The 17,061-nt window shown below is 41.2% G+C and overlaps 1 long non-coding RNA gene across 1 annotated transcript; it reads right to left on the bottom strand.

Annotated features, from left to right (window-relative positions):
- Nucleotides 1-1,928: 1,928 nt before the first annotated feature.
- LOC110938012 lies at nt 1,929-2,865 on the bottom strand. The gene is made up of 3 exons (XR_002591147.2): nt 2,773-2,865; nt 2,594-2,681; nt 1,929-2,070 (listed from the first exon to the last, which is right to left on the bottom strand). It is a non-coding gene; the product is annotated as an uncharacterized LOC110938012 (long non-coding RNA).
- Between the last annotated feature and the right edge of the window lie 14,196 nt (nt 2,866-17,061).

Below are 17,061 nucleotides of genomic sequence, written 5' to 3'. Positions count from 1 at the left end.
GCCAGGTTTTGGGATGACTGTACCAGCTCAGTTTTCACCAGTAATCTTCGATGGAAATCTTGTGAACTTGTTGTGCCTCGGTTGATTTAGCCGGGCATGACCATGCCAAGGGGTAGCATGAACGTGCCAATCAGAAATCTTGTCCATTTTGGCAGTGCTAGTGTTTGGCATGATGTTGCTGGTGCTGGGATGACTGGGCACGACCGTGCCAGGGGATGGCATGACCATGCCAATCAAAAATGTTGTTCATTTTGGATGGTGCTGGCGGTTGGCATGATGGTGCTGGTAATCGGATGACCACGCACGACCGTGCCATGGGATGGCATGATCATGCCATTTCTAGCAGTTTGCTGGAATCATCCGTTTTTGCTCCATTTTGCTCAAAAAGCCTTTGTTTTACCACTAGGCCAATTTCACAAACAAATCAAATAAGTACCAAAATAAATGAAAATACAAAGAGTTTTCGCATGAACAGGCATAAATTTAACGTTAAAAGATGTATGAATTCTTATACATCATATTGCAAGTGAACTTTATTCCATCACCTCTTCATGTTTTCTTCATTCACCCATTCATGTCTTTATGGTCTATATAAAGGACGTTAACTGCCTGGAAGGGTGTTAGAAGGGTGGGTTGGGTAAAGTTCTTGCCTCGTTCAGTGTATAGATGTAACACCCTTGTTATTATTTTAAAGGTTTTCGTAAAATTAACGAAAATAAACATGTAATTACGATTGAGTATCCTTAGAAAATACGAGTAATTTAAAACTTTTACAAATCATAAGTTACTTAACATAATGTGATCGAATTCGTCGTTTAAAATTTACGGCGAGGCAATGTGCGGAAGCATGAATCTTTATCGTGTTCGGTTCTTCGTTGAGCTTGATCGTCTTTCGGCATCCAAAATGTACCTACATTTCATAAACATGAAATGCTTTAGTCATACGGGAATTAAATCGTATCTAAACAAGTCCGGTGACGATAATGGAAAGAAAAAAATCCCAACGAGAATCTCTTGATCTCAAAAGACTAAATTTTAGGCTGGCCTCCACCGTAACTTACAGTGGCACCGTAAGTTACGGTGGTCCCTGCATTCAGCCTTTCCATTTTGCCGTTTATTGACACGAAAACTTTCGTATTTTTCAAACCGCTCGACCGTTTGACCTACCGTTTCCTCCTATGTGTTTGTAATTTGATCCCCCATCATATGGAGTTAAAATCCAACATCCGGGTTAACAAAAATTAAGACTTTTAAGTCTTCGGCTTATTACTCTTTTAACCAAATTTTGACCCGTTCGTGATTTCATCTAACAAACTTGTTTGTGGCCCTTGTTTCTTTTGTAAACATATTATTATGAATATTCCCTATTGCACGAGGTTCAAATCACGGGTTTCTTACATAATAAAATCCCGTTTATGCTTAAATGCTTGTTTTGACCCGTTAAGGGTATTTAGACCTATTTTAATCATGAAACGCTTTCATTCGATTCTAGCATTATTATACAACATTTCTTCTCAAGTAATCTTCCACCACAATTATATTTGTGGTGGACTAAAAGAGGTGATCTATATAATCCGAGTTTTTCTCGTCGGATTGCTAATTAACGACAAAGACTCATATAGAGTCATTTGACCAAGGGTTTACATCTTTCGCTTCTTATACTTATTCTAATTATTTATATGATCATAAAACTCGTTTCAAAACTACCTTTAAAGGTCGTTTGTCCAATTTAGCTTATAAGGGCGTTTTAGTCCGTTTAGCTAATCATTTACGATGAAGGACTTTTGAAGGTATATTTGACCCATAATCCCTCTTTTAACCTATGATTTTTGTTTGAAAAGTCATTAAGCTTTCCAAACGCAATGTTCATTATTTTAAACATTCGGTTTACTTATCAAGTAACCAAATGTTTATTTTGACTTCTTATAACACTCATCGAACCGCATATTCTAAATGAGTGTTACCCTTTTTCACATACCTGGCGCGGATCAATATATTGATCCATTTTTAATACCTTGCTTTTATAACCGCAAATCCATAATGTTGCTAATACTCATTTGACATTTACTCCTGAGATAATATAACTCGACAATAATCATTAGTCGTTACTGTCAAAAGGTGATATCTTCACCTTTTGACCCATTTGGTCTAAGTGACCGATTATGTTGGCGAGATGGTATTTATTACCATCTCATCTATACGACACGCTCCGGTTTACACCGTGCGGTCATTTCACTTATTGATCATTTCTTAACGCTTTTTAGCCTATCATGGCTTACGTCATATGGTGCCTTTCAAAACCAATAGTTATGGTCAACGCATGACCAATTTACCGTTTTACCCTTATTGTTTGTTTTGGTTTACCCTATAAGGTAACCATTCAAAAGTTTCATTTTCCATTTGTCATACAATGATGGAATTACCGATTTTAACTCCTTTTAAACCATCCACATAGTTTCTTGTCATGTTCGACTATCTTGTTCCGTGCGTCTACATGCCGGAACATCATACCGCAATTATGTGTTTATCCTGTTCGTAACTATTACGATAAGAGAATATTCTAAAATATAAGACTAGTGTAAGCCATACTTACCTTACATCCAAATTATGCTTTTCCGTCATTCTTGCTTCGTTTGACCCGCTTCGTTCCCAAGCTTTCACCTAGCTTGTTAATCGTCAAACTATCATTGTAAATTGTAAGATGGTTAGGTGATCGTTTATGATTGTTCATCATAATCTCAAAGTATCACCAAATAGAAAAATTTAACATACCTTGTGATCCCCATGACTAGGTGATCGTTTTTATGTGTTCATGCAGTGATTTGAGTCTTGATTCGAGCTTCAATTTGGTCATTTAGTGTGAACTAGGGTTTTGTGTCACACCCTCAAAATCCACCTGCGGAGTACTACCGCTTGGAGGCGTGACTGACCAGGATCCAGCCACCAATCATATTGAACAAGCATATATGTAGTTATAAAGTCTAACCAATACAATTGGTGTTCAAAGAAAACAGAGTTTAAGTTGCAAGCGGAAGCATAAGATTTAAAACCAAAACATAAATTCAATTGTTTCCAAGTTTAACATGGCACGCAGCTATCCATGTCCCACAACGACTCTCCTCCATGCAAGCTTCAGCTAAGTACCTATGGTCCTGCAAAGCATGTAGTAACGAGTCAACAACAAGTTGAGTGAGTTCACAGTTGGGTGTTCGTTTTAGTTTGTTTCGAAAACAGTTTCCTTTATCTGGCAACCTGCCGCGGGGGTTACCCCATAGTTGAAAACGTGATTTGTTTATTCCCGGTTACTCTGGCAATCCAGCCGTGGGGACTACCCCATGATAGTTATCTGGCATTTTGGCCGTGGGGGCTTCCCCATGTATACACTAGACTCGTTACCATATCGACTGCTGACTGTAGTCATGTTTATGTGCCCTGAAACTGTCAATGTCTGTCATCATTGACGTGCCCAGATCCATTAGTTCACGCCCGTCCTCTGCGGCACGGTGTGAGGTTTGTCAGACCTAAATAGCGCTATCTAACTAATGACCCGCTCGCCATTGGCCCGGCGATTAAGTCGATATAAAAGGAGGGACTTCGTGATAGAGTTTTGGTCTAGTACGAGTTATCTGTCCGTGAGGACGAGGAATTTCATTCCTGCACCATTGCTGTCCAACCCAAGGAGGACGAGGAATCTACGTTCCTTAACCCCATTCCCAACCCAGGGAATCCCATGCTTTGTAGAGGGTGTGAACTCACCTTGGTTTGCTCGGCAGATACACAGAAAAGTCAATCAAGTTGTAAGTGGTCAACAACGTCCTAACATAGATACCATTCAAGTCAGGTTCATATCCAAGTAGTGCACGTATGTTCTACACGTATACTAGCAAGTTGCATACAGGTATTATTCATGGCATACACGTATGAACATAGCGGTTTACAATAATACCTACGAGTTGAACAGTAGTACGTATACAAGTAAGCAAAGCCCAAAAGTCCGGCCCAATCCTAAGCCCGTAGCAATACAAGTCCAAACAGTGCATGACATACACAATTAACAACACACAGAAAGCCCATACATTCGGCCCACTAACCTAGGCCCGTAACAGCGTGAAAGTCCAAATAGCGTACACATGTGCGTAGTCTCGAGTCGAGACTGTGCGGTCTCTAGTCGAGACTGTGCGGTCTCGAGTTGTAGCTTACAAGTTCTCGAGTCGCAATCTGAGGAGGTCTCGGGTCATGCATGTATTGGTTTCGAGCCGAAATTGGACTCGCAAGCATAGTCTCGAGTCATGATGTTTGTGTGCTGATGAAGCATGGTCTCGAGTCGAGACTAGAGGTTCTCGACTCGCAACCTTGTGTCGAAACCGTGATCTCGAGTTGACATATGGTGGTCTCGAGTCGAGACCGAAGGTCTCGACTGACACACCTGTTACCAGCCGGCATTTGTACTAACCAATGGAAATCCGATTTCATGCAACAGTGTGTACTATCCATACAAACATGTTTTCTTGTCTAGCAATTAGCCAAAATGGATCAAACATATCAATTTCAAATATCCAAATCATATTCAACAAGTTCTTCACATATTCATCATGTTCTTCATTATAGTTTTCATCTTGCACACTTTTTGAATAATCAAACTAAGCATAAACCACAATAGTTATACAACCTAGTCATCCATATCCGATTAATACATGCATCTATAGGATTTATCATCAACATTCAACCATTTTTATGTTATCTAAAACACATCCTACACATCAAACATGAACATGTGTATTTCTAATCAAACAAGCACCTTTATCAAACACCAACAATAGTCATAATGCATTCATCATGGATAACAACAATCTTAATATCGGCATTTCAAGAAGGATGTGTAAAACTTAACAAGCAAATGCATATTATCATACAACTCATCACACATCATCAACCGAAATAAAAGCACTTAGCATGAATCACTAACCGGTTGTGAAAAGGCACCGAGATAGTAAGGAAGACGAATAAAAATGGAGTTTCCGAGTGATGATCCCAAGCTCAATTCGAGAGTCCTAGTGTTGTCGGTTTGAATCCGAGAATGAGGGAAGAAGGTTTGTGCTTCTAGGGTTTTAGTGAGAGGGAGAAGGTAGGAGTGTGTGTGGATTGCCCAAAGAATGGAAAGGTTCGCTCTCACTAAGGATTATATACTTGTTCCACATTGGTGCACCCTAATGGGTTTCGGATGAGGTGCACGGCCCAACCGGCCCATATGTTGCACTGTTCACTCGAGACCACATGGTCTCGAGTCGGGTTCTTGTGTCCCGGGTCGCATACATACAAGCATACATATAAACATAACATATAATCACATAGGACATTCACATATATCATTACACCAACACGTCAACTAATCACATAACGTTTCAAGTAGGTTACATCGAGATACAATGAAAGGTTCTAAATTTCGAGTTATCACATCATCCCCAAGTTGAAAGAAATTTCGTCCCAAAATTTGGTAAGCACTCACTGAGGAAGCTAGTTAAGTTGTATGGTTTTCTCGGTTTTCCTGGGGTGTCACATCCTCCCCCCGTTAATCTGGAATTTCGTCCCGAAATTCCGTAGCTTCAGTCTCAGTAGTGGTTGTACTGTTTGCGAACAGTTGGGGATACTTTTGTTTCATCTGATCTTCGCGCTCCCAGGTGAACTCTGGGCCGCGATGTGAGTTCCAACGAACTCGAACGAGGGGTATTCTAGTGCTCTTGAGGACCTTAACATCACGGTCCGTGATTTCAACTGGTTCCTCGACGAATCATAACTGCTCGTCGATAGTGAGTTCCTTCAGAGGAACTATGTGGGTCTCATCTGACAGACACTTCTTCAGATTCGACACATGAAAAACGTTGTGAACTGCGCTGAGTTCTGCTGGTAAGTTCAGTCTGTAGGCCACCTTGCCTATTTTCTCGATGATTTCAAATGGTCCGACGTATCGTGGGTTAAGTTTGCCTCGTTTGCCAAAACGAACCACACCCTTCCAGGGTGAAACTTTGAGTAGTACCCGCTCCCCAACCTGGAGCTCAAGTGGTTTCCTGCTCTTATCGGCGTAGGCTTTCTGACGGTCTCGAGCTGCCGCCATGCGTTGTCGTATTTTAGCAATCCGTTCAGTAGTGTCCACCACATGTTCCGGACCAGTGATTTGACTATCCCCCACCTCTGCCCAACAAAGAGGTGACCGGCATTTACGCCCGTACAATGCCTCAAACGGAGCGGCTTTAATGCTGGTGTGGTAGTTGTTATTGTATGAGAATTCCACAAGTGGCAGATGCTTTTCCGAGCTGTTGCCAAAGTCGATTACACATGCACGAAGCATGTCTTCTAAGGTCTGAATAGTGCGCTCGGACTGCCCGTCCGTCTGAGGGTGATACGCTGTGCTCATATCTAAACGTGAGCCAAAGGACTTGTGCATTGCTTGCCACAGCTCTGAAGTAAAACGTGCATCTCGATCGGAGATAATAGAGGTGGGCACCCCGTGCCTCGAAACAACTTCCTTGAGGTATATTTCCGCTAGAGTGGAGAATTTATCCGTTTCCTTGATCGCCAAGAAGTGTGCGGATTTTGTGAGTCGATCCACGATCACCCAAATAGTATCGTTTCCGCGCTGAGATCTAGGTAGGCCAGTAACGAAATCCATGGAAATTTGCTCCCATTTCCATTGTGGTATCTCTGGTTGCTGGAGTAGGCCTGAGGGTTTCTGATATTCAGACTTGACTCTTGCACAAGTCAAACACTTGCTGACATAGGTCGCTATGTGGGCCTTCATGCTAGGCCACCAGTACGTAGTTTTGATATCATGGTACATCTTATCTGATCCAGGGTGTACTGAGTAGCGAGACTTGTGCGCTTCATCCATCACAAGCTCTCGCAAGTTGCCATAGAGTGGGACCCAAATGCACCCCGTTACGTAGTAAGCACCGTCTTCCTTCTGTTCTAAGCATTGCCTTGAGCCACGTAGGGCTTCAGCCTTGACGTTTTCTGGTTTCAATGCTTCCATCTGAGCAGCTCGTATTTGAGAAGGGAGACTAGAATGTATTGTGAGTTGTAAAGCTCTCACGCGCTTAGGTGCGGTGTCCTTTCGACTGAGGGGGTCCGCCACGACATTGGCCTTCCCCGGGTGATACCTGATCGAGCACTCGTAGTCATTCAGTAGCTTAACCCATCGTCGTTGCCGCATATTCAGTTCCTTCTGCTTGAAGATGTGCTCGAGGCTCCTATGGTCGGTGTAGATGGCGCACTTGGTACCGTACAGGTAATGTCGCCATATCTTAAGTGCAAAAACAACAGCTCCCAGCTCCAAATCATGCGTAGCATAGTTCCTTTCATGAACCTTGAGTTGTCGTGAGGCGTAGGCTATGACTTTATCTCGTTGCATCAATACACAACCAAGACCTTGCATTGATGCGTCGCAGTAAACCACAAAATCGTCTGTGCCCTCTGGCAATGAAAGGATAGGTGCACTACAAAGTCTATCCTTTAGGTGCTGAAAGGCTAGCTCTTGTGCACTCCCCCATCGGTAAACAACGCCTTTCTGTGTTAATGAGGTGAGGGGCTGTGCAATCTTAGAAAAGTCATTTATGAATCTTCTGTAGTAACCTGCCAAACCCAAAAAATGACGAATTTCCGTTGGTGTACGAGGTGCAGGCCAGTTCTTAATCGAGTCCACCTTGGATGGATCAACATGAATCCCATCCTTGTTTACCACATGGCCTAGGAAATGGACCTCACGAAGCCAGAAGTCGCATTTCGAGAACTTTGCGTAAAGCTGTTCTGTTCGAAGGATTTCCAAAATAAGTCGTAGATGCTGCTCGTGTTCCTCTTGGCTCTTAGAATAGATCAGGATGTCGTCGATGAAGACTATAACGAATTTGTCCAGTTATGGCTTGCACACTCGGTTCATCAAGTCCATGAAAACCGCAGGTGCGTTTGTCAGCCCAAACGGCATGACCAAAAACTCATAGTGCCCATAACGAGTTCTAAAGGCTGTCTTAGAGACATCCTCTTCTCGAACTCTTAGCTGGTGATATCCCGATCTCAAATCGATCTTTGAATAGTAACTCGACCCCTGCAACTGGTCGAACAAGTCGTCAATACGTGGTAAAGGATAACGATTCTTCACAGTTACTTTGTTGAGCTCACGGTAGTCGATACACATTCTGAAGGTGCCGTCTTTCTTCTTCACAAATAACACGGGAGCTCCCCAGGGTGATGAGCTAGGACGAATAAAACCCTTATCCAAGAGTTCTTGTAGTTGCGTAGAGAGTTCCTCCAACTCCGATGGGGCTAAACGATAAGGCGCACGAGCTATAGGCGCAGCTCCAGGAGCTAGTTCAATCTGAAACTCGACTTGGCGATGGGGTGGAAGACCAGGTAATTCCTCAGGGAATACCTCAGGATAGTCACGTACAATTGGAAAATCTTCTAGCTTCTTCTCTTTTTCCGAGGTGTCCGTAACGAGAGCCAAAATGGCAGTGTGACCCTTTCGCAAGCACTTCTGGGCCTTAAGGAAAGAGATGACGTTTTCAACAGCACTCCTCTTGTCGCCATGAATTAGGAGGGGTTCATTGCCTGAACCAGGAATACGGACAATCTTCTCGTTGCAAAGGATCTCTGCTCGTTGTTGGGATAACCAATCCATCCCAATGACAACGTCGAAACTACCCAAGATGATAGGAATAAGGTCAATAGAGAAGGTCTGGTTAGCAAGAATAAGTTTGCAGCCTTTGACTACGTGTGAGGCCTCCAAACTCTTACCATTTGCCAGCTCTACAGTGTGCTTGTTGTTCAAGGGTGTTGGAATACGCTTAAGCATTTGACTAACTTCTAGTGACACATAGCTAGTATCGGCACCCGAATCAAATAAAACTGTAACATAGAAGTCGTCGAGAAGGAACTTACCCGTCACCACGTTGGGGTCATTCCTTGCTTCACCTTGGCCAATCACGAACACCCGCCCCCTGGCACCATTGTTGTTGTTGTGGTTCCCATTGTTACCGTTCCCCTGATTATTGTTGTTGTTGTTGTTCTGGTTCTGGTTCAGTTGGGGACAATCTTTCTTGAAGTGGCCTTCAGCTCCACACTGAAAGCACCCTTTGTTGTTACCCTGCTGTTGCCGCTGGTTCTGTGGGGCCTGTTGTTGACGATTCTGGCTGGCGGGGTATAAGCTTCTGCAATCCTTGGCGGCGTGACCTGGCTTGTTGCACCGATGACAGTTGCCCCTGGTGCATGGCCCACTGTGGTGTAGGTTGCAGCGATTGCATTTGGGGTGATTCCCCTTGTACCCACCATGACTTTGACCACCTGACGATTGCTGACTGGGGCTCTTGTAGTCATCAGTCTTTCTCTGCTGAGACTGAGATTGCACAGAAGTTGAACACTTGCTTGAAGCTCCATCCCATTTTCTCTTGTTGTCACTAGGAGCACCCGAAGTAGCTGTAGCACTTATACGCTTTGGTAGCCTGTTTTGTTCCACCGCCTTATCAGTAAGACGGTGAGCCAACTGAACAACTTGCTGGATAGTGGCCAGGTTTGCTGAAGTCACATGACTTTGGATTTCTGGCACCAAGCCCTTGAGAAAGAGTTCAATTCGCTTAAATGGAGGGTCCACCATAGTAGGACACAATAAGGCAAGCTCATGCGATCTCTTAGTATACGCCTCAATTTCTGACCCCGTCATCTTGAGGTTGTAGAACTCGTCTTCCAGCTTATGAATGTCATCACGACTGCAGTATTCCTCCCTGATCATTTCCTTGAAAGTTTCCCATGGGGTGGCGTTGGCTGCAACCAACCCTAGCATTTGAACCTGAGCGTTCCACCATGTGAGGGCTAAACCCTCGAGAGTTCCGGTAGCATACTTCACCCTGCGCGCTTCGGGGCATTCACACATTTCGAACACAGATTCTAGTTTCTCAAACCAGTGGAGGAGACCTAATGCTCCTTCAATTCCGCTAAAAGTTGTGGGTCGGCAGTCTATAAAGGTCTTAAAAGTGCACACGGGTGGCTGAGCATGCTGACCTATCGTGGGCGAAAGAAAAGACAGAGTTTAACACAAAGGTTGGTTCACGAGAGTAGGATTCTAAAGATCCTAGAATGAGTTCAGACTGCAGGATATACCTCCTGCGTATGCAGCTGCAAGTGCCGCAGCAACTCGTTCGTTAATCAGAGCCGTCAACTGGGCTTGAGTCATGTTAACGCGTCCACTCATGATCTTCATATAAGAGGGAAACATGAGTGAGAGAGGTTCGCGAAAGTGCGATGGCAGAAGGGAGTAAGCACACATGTGTTCAAGCAACAGTAGTTATACTAATCAAGCATACCATGGGCAATGTACTATGTAACTAACAAGTAGGCAATATACACAGATCATATCACCTAGAATGTCGAGTTTTGCATGTGGAGTGAAGCGTCGTTGTGGACCGTAGAGCACTGCACAGGTTATAGTCTGATTTTAATAAAACCCTTTTCCTTATTAAAACCAAGTTCGCTATAACCAATGTCTCTAATACCAATCTGTCACACCCTCAAAATCCACCTGCGGAGTACTACCGCTTGGAGGCGTGACTGACCAGGATCCAGCCACCAATCATATTGAACAAGCATATAAGTAGTTATAAAGTCTAACCAATACAATTGGTGTTCAAACAAAACATAGTTTAAGTTGCAAGCGGAAGCATAAGATTTAAAACCAAAACATAAATTCAATTGTTTCCAAGTTTAACATGGCACGCAGCTATCCATGTCCCACAACGACTCTCCTCCATGCAAGCTTCAGCTAAGTACCTATGGTCCTGCAAAGCATGTAGTAACGAGTCAACAACAAGTTGAGTGAGTTCACAGTTGGGTGTTCGTTTTAGTTTGTTTCGAAAACAGTTTCCTTTATCTGGCAACCTGCCGCGGGGGTTACCCCATAGTTGAAAACGTGATTTGTTTATTCCCGGTTACTCTGGCAATCCAGCCGTGGGGACTACCCCATGATAGTTATCTGGCATTTCGGCCGTGGGGGCTTCCCCATGTATACACTAGACTCGTTACCATATTGACTGCTGACTGTAGTCATGTTTATGTGCCCTGAAACTGTCAATGTCTATCATCATTGACGTGCCCCAGATCCATTAGTTCACGCCCGTCCTCTGCGGCACGGTGTGAGGTTTGTCAGACCTAAATAGCGCTATCTAACTAATGACCCGCTCGCCATTGGCCCGGCGATTAAGTCGATATAAAAGGAGGGACTTCGTGATAGAGTTTTGGTCTAGTACGAGTTATCTGTCCGTGAGGACGAGGAATTTCATTCCTGCACCATTGCTGTCCTACCCAAGGAGGACGAGGAATCTACGTTCCTTAACCCCATTCCCAACCCAGGGAATCCCATGCTTTGTAGAGGGTGTGAACTCACCTTGGTTTGCTCGGCAGATACACAGAAAAGTCAATCAAGTTGTAAGTGGTCAACTACGTCCTAACATAGATACCATTCAAGTCAGGTTCATATCCAAGTAGTGCATGTATGTTCTACACGTATACTAGCAAGTTGCATACAGGTATTATTCATGGCATACACGTATGAACATAGCGGTTTACAATAATACCTACGAGTTGAACAGTAGTACGTATACAAGTAAGCAAAGCCCAAAAGTCCGGCCCAATCCTAAGCCCGTAGCAATGCAAGTCCAAACAGTGCATGACATACACAATTAACAATACACAGAAAGCCCATACATTCGGCCCACTAACCTAGGCCCGTAACAGCGTGAAAGTCCAAATAGCATACACATGTGCGTAGTCTCGAGTCGAGACTGTGCGGTCTCTAGTCGAGACTGTGCGGTCTCGAGTTGTAGCTTATAAGTTCTCGAGTCGCAATCTGAGGAGGTCTCGGGTCATGCATGTATTGGTTTCGAGCCGAAATTGGACTCGCAAGCATAGTCTCGAGTCATGATGTTTGTGTGCTGATGAAGCATGGTCTCGAGTCGAGACTAGAGGTTCTCGACTCGCAACCTTGTGTCGAAACCGTGATCTCGAGTTGACATATGGTGGTCTCGACTGACACACCTGTTACCAGCCGGCATTTGTACTAACCAATGGAAATCCGATTTCATGCAACAGTGTGTACTATCCATACAAACATGTTTTCTTGTCTAGCAATTAGCCAAAATGGATCAAACATATCAATTTCAAATATCCAAATCATATTCAACAAGTTCTTCACATATTCATCATGTTCTTCATTATAGTTTTCATCTTGCACACTTTTTGAATAATCAAAATAAGCATAAACCACAATAGTTATACAACCTAGTCATCCATATCCGATTAATACATGCATCTATAGGATTTATCATCAACATTCAACCATTTTTATGTTATCTAAAACACATCCTACACATCAAACATGAACATGTGTATTTCTAATCAAACAAGCACCTTTATCAAACACCAACAATAGTCATAATGCATTCATCATGGATAACAACAATCTTAATATCGGCATTTCAAGAAGGATGTGTAAAACTTAACAAGCAAATGCATATTATCATACAACTCATCACACATCATCAACCGAAATAAAAGCACTTAGCATGAATCACTAACCGGTTGTGAAAAGGCACCGAGATAGTAAGGAAGACGAATAAAAATGGAGTTTCCGAGTGATGATCCCAAGCTCGATTCGAGAGTCCTAGTGTTGCCGGTTTGAATCCGAGAATGAGGGAAGAAGGTTTGTGCTTCTAGGGTTTTAGTGAGAGGGAGAAGGTAGGAGTGTGTGTGGATTGCCCAAAGAATGGCAAGGTTAGCTCTCACTAAGGATTATATACTTGTTCCACATTGGTGCACCCTAATGGGTTTCGGATGAGGTGCACGGCCCAACCGGCCCATATGTTGCACTGTTCACTCGAGACCACATGGTCTCGAGTCGGGTTCTTGTGTCTCGGGTCGCATACATACAAGCATACATATAAACATAACATATAATCACATAGGATGTTCACATATATCATTACACCAACACGTCAACTAATCACATAACGTTTCAAGTAGGTTACATCGAGATACAATGAAAGGTTCTAAATTTCGAGTTGTCACATTTTGCTCCTTGGAGCACCCTCCTGGTCGATCAGAACACGCACACAATGTGTGTGTATGTATTTTTTTTTGTTTTAATAAAGGGGGTGGCTAAACGTACCCCCCTTGTTACTTGTCATACCCCCCCCCCTGAAAAAGGACTTTAAAATTTGTCAAACTCCCCCCTTTATAAATCTCATGTTTGTTTATTTATTTCTTTTCTTTATACAAACATACTTGATTACCCACTAAATTTTTTTTATCAAATTTAAAAGAGTGATACCATCTAATATTTGGGTGAACTATTATTCTCTACACTAATTTTTATTGCTACACACGTTCTTATACTACTAACAAAATAGTTTATACTATTCTTGTTTGTTTTTAATACGTCGTCTATGTTTTAATAATGTATAAAACCCATTGTCTTTGGATTTCATCTTTAATCTCCTTTGTTATTTTCTAACTCAAACTCATAACACTAAAAACCAATCAAAAGCACATTTATTTTATTTATTTAAAATAAGTTTAATCTGATCACAAACAAACTCAAGATAATATTTCATAACTATGTTTTGAAAGCAAAAGTTCATAGCATTGGAATATCATAGACAAAAAGTGAACAAACAAAGTGTTGGAACTGGATACATTATTCACAACATCACACATACATGCAGGAACAAAGAAAACTAGCACATGATGACCCACCAAAACAAACATGCCGAAGAAGGAACTACCCATTACAGAGATAACCCACTATACCCAGTTATACCCAACGACTCGAATAAGACTCAAAAAGCGAAAAAATAACCTTAATGAAAAAGACACTTAATGCAAACATAAAATATGTAGCATAGCCATGAATAGTGTATAAATAAAAAAGTTAAAGATCCATGTCAATAGTCTTATACTGATAATAAATTCTCTACTCATCTATCACGACCTTTGAAGAACGAGAAACAGAACTAGTAAAGAAATCTAGATGCCACTTATACTTCGACTTCCATGAAATTGCAGACGGATGTTTATATTGATTCCATAGTCCCATAGTAGGCGGCATTGGGTACTCACCTTCTAATCGCACCATGACAAAATGGTTACCATGCACGTGTGCGATAGTAACTGCTCGGTGGTCTTGAAAGTATTCATGGCCTTTCCAAAGCGGGAAGCAAGTGCTGGAACCCCTTTTGCTCAAGAAATGAACGACAACGCCAAAGAGCTATTGATCGAAATCCACAATTTCCATCAGTTTCAACATCTTGTATAGATGCGGCGTAAGGATGAAAGATGGATGGGATTTCTTTCAATAATATGTCAAAATTGCTCACATGAGAACTATGTCTCTGTGGTGATGGTTTCAAGTCCATAAAATTATATTCAACAACATCTGACTTGGTTGAACAACTACGTCCCAGCGGTGATGTCTTCACGTCCATAAAATTAAATTCAACAACATTTGGCGTGATTGAACCAGCACTTTTTTGTTGTTTCTTCAAGCTTGGTCGTCCACGAGCGTTTTTCATAACAATAGGTTCTTCGACTGAATGTATACTTACATTAGCTCCATTTTTTTCTTGTTGTTTTTTCAAGCTTGGCCGTCCACGAGTATTCCTCTTAACAGTAGGTTCTTCATCTGAAGGTTTACTTTGATTACCTTCATTTTTTTCTTGTTGTTTTTTCAAGCTTGGTCGTCCACAAGTATTCTTCTTAACGGTAGGTTCTTCATCTGAAGGTTTACTTTGATTAGCTTGACGTTTTTGCTGTTTTTTCTTCAAGCTTGGTCGTCCACGAGTATTTATGTTGACAGTAGGTTCTTCAACTAAAGGTATACTAGGATCGGTTATGACTTTTAGCTTTTGTAGCATAATTTTCTTTCCAAGCATGGACTGGTTGTTGAAGACTTGTTCAAACTTTTTCAATTCGACATCACAAGTAATGTTTTCATTTTCCTCGTCTTTTAATGGGATCTTATCAAGTTTCCTCCAAAATACGTCGATCGAATCCAAAGGAATACATTGACCTGTATATAAATATAAATCATTTTTAGTTATACTATAATAAAAATATTTATTAAAAACGTAATCAACCAGATATATTATAAAACTGACCTGCTACGGAATACATTAAAGCTTCACAAGCACATGGTAATCCGTAACTTTTACGAAGTTGACATCCACAATCTAAAGGGTCTCGCTTGATCTCTTCTGTTATTATATCTAACGCTTCATGGGAAACAAAACCATGTAATAATTTCAAGACTGGTTTTTTGTGATGATGTTGTAGAACTGTTTTACTTTTCCCAAAACTTGCTTTAATTTCCGTATCTTGGGATTCCACAATTTCATCAATATGACGAACAAACTTATATAAGGTAGAATTCGATGTCTTCAAGTATGCCTTTAGCTTTGAATGTTGGCTCTCAACTCTATTTGTTGTCTGATTTCCGAAGTGTAGGCATTTATCAGTCCAAACGGATACAAACATTTCTTTGTGTTTTTTTAACCAAGTTTCCTCCAGGTAATCTAAAACACATGTAACATGATGATGAATAATAATAATAATAATAATAATAATAATAATAATAATAATAATAATAATAATAATAATAATAATAATAATAATAATTGCTTTAATAATAATAATAATACCTGGATATTCAATCAACAATGACTGAAGTTGCTCATAATTTTTCTTGAATGATACCAATGTTTGAGATTCAATTAGTGAACTCCACTGTGAATTTATGGAGTCCCATGCATGTCGAGATTTGATACATGGCCGACACTTTTTAAATATCGCTTGAGAAATGTGCCATCTACAAAGTAATTGAGTAGCATGCGGAAAGATTCGTTGGCATGCATTCATGAGAGCGTACTCTCTGTCTGTAACTATTACACGCGGTTGCATGCCCTCATCTAGTATTGACTGTAAGTGCTTTAATACCCAAACGTAGTTCTCCTCCGTTTCTTTATGCATAAAAGCAAAAGCTATGGAAAATGTTTTGCTGGTAGAAGTTACACCAACAATTTCAATAAAAGGCTTATCATACTTGTTTGTCTTGTATGTGACATCCATAATCATCACATGTGGAAATGCACGTAATAACTCATATGATGCTTCATGAACGAAGAATAATGATTCCAGCTCATTTGTTAAACTATTAGTAGAGGAAAAAAAAGTATAACCATTATCATGTAAATGAGACATAAGTACCTCCATTGGAGTTTGCCCTTTATGGTTCATCTCTCGGATTTTGTCGCGTGCATTGTATATGGTTTTAATCTTAGAGACATTATTTTTGTTCTGCTCCTTTACAATACCCAGAATATCTTTTGGCTCCACATGTTTCTTTGTCAACTCCGCAACCAGTTGAAACTCATTAACTGATAACCGTTCTGCGAATGGATGTCCCTCCAGAAATTCAGTAGGTGGATGATTATGTTCATTATTTGTCACACGTAACGTCCAAGAGTTATTAACTTTTGAATATTTTCCTATCATTTCAAACGGACAATTGGTTTTTTTGGTGCCGGTTGCTTTAGTAGAATTTTTAAGCGATTTATAGACACCGCCACGATCGCACATAAGAACGACTTTAGAAACATAGCCCGGCCTAGATTTTGATCTTTTAGTAATAATAACATAACCAAGAGTGCGTGCAATATTTTGAACCCATCCCATCAAATCTTCACGAGACTTGAACTCCTGATTGGTAAAAAAATCAAACATCGACACTTGAACTCCATATCATATAAAAAAATATATAAAAATTCGAAATTAGTATCTACATGCAACGTGATATCAAAGTTGTGGTGTCAAACCTGATCGGTAAAAAAATCAGACATCTTTTTGTATGAGCTTTAATGTCAAATGACCGATTTATGCAGGAGCGGTGATGGTTCTTGAATAGACCTTTGTAGTAATATCTGGCTATAAAACATGCAACACTATGACTATAAACTCATAATAATTTTCAAAACT

This window comes from Helianthus annuus, chromosome 1 (genome assembly GCF_002127325.2).
Source record: "Helianthus annuus cultivar XRQ/B chromosome 1, HanXRQr2.0-SUNRISE, whole genome shotgun sequence".
NCBI lineage: Eukaryota > Viridiplantae > Streptophyta > Magnoliopsida > Asterales > Asteraceae > Helianthus > Helianthus annuus.
This window is presented reverse-complemented; position numbering and strand designations above follow the sequence as displayed.